We start from the raw sequence: 782 nt of genomic DNA on the forward strand, positions 1-782 counted from the left end.
TTTTGGAAAAAAAAGAGGATTTAATGTTAAAATAATTAGTAAAGAGTGGGGTGGGAGAATATTTATATGATATGTTCGGGCTTCAAAAGCATGCTTGTTTCATGATCTTTAAATAATTTCTCTTCTTTCAAATGACACAGACTTGGTGAGTGTGGTGAGTGGAGAGTTAATGCACAAAATATAAATTAATTTAAAGTATAATATATCAAAATTATATTCCATTTTTTTATATTATTTTTTCATGTGTTTTATGATTACATAGCTAAAGCCTAAACTTGTATATTTATGTATATACCTTTAGTTAATACAAATTGTATTAAAACATATGCATAGACATATATGCTTTAGTTTAAATAGTTAATGCATGTTTGTATTTCTCATGTGATTTAAAATTTGAGGGTTTTGTAAATAAATATGACATTTTCTATATATAAATATATAAAAAGTTTGTGGTAATGGAATTATGTCACGATGATGGAGAAAGACATGAACCTACTTGTGGTAGGACAAAAGCTCCCACTTACAAAAAGGATAAAGATCACATGTGTTACATGCACTTTATATTTTCAACCTCAAAGTACAATGCATCAAATAGGGAGGCAATGAACATAAATATTTGTTTTTTGCAAATAAAATTCATATTTTACAAATATTAATAAAGTACTACGTGATATGCACCACATTTAAACTTTATAAAGCTATGCAAATAGTCGGTCATCAATGTCGGAGATAAGCAACTATTCAACATAGTAAAGTTAGCATGATGTCAACAATAAATGGGA

The sequence above is a fragment of the Phalaenopsis equestris genome, unplaced genomic scaffold (genome assembly GCF_001263595.1).
Source record: "Phalaenopsis equestris unplaced genomic scaffold, ASM126359v1 Scaffold001333, whole genome shotgun sequence".
Taxonomy (NCBI): domain Eukaryota; kingdom Viridiplantae; phylum Streptophyta; class Magnoliopsida; order Asparagales; family Orchidaceae; genus Phalaenopsis; species Phalaenopsis equestris.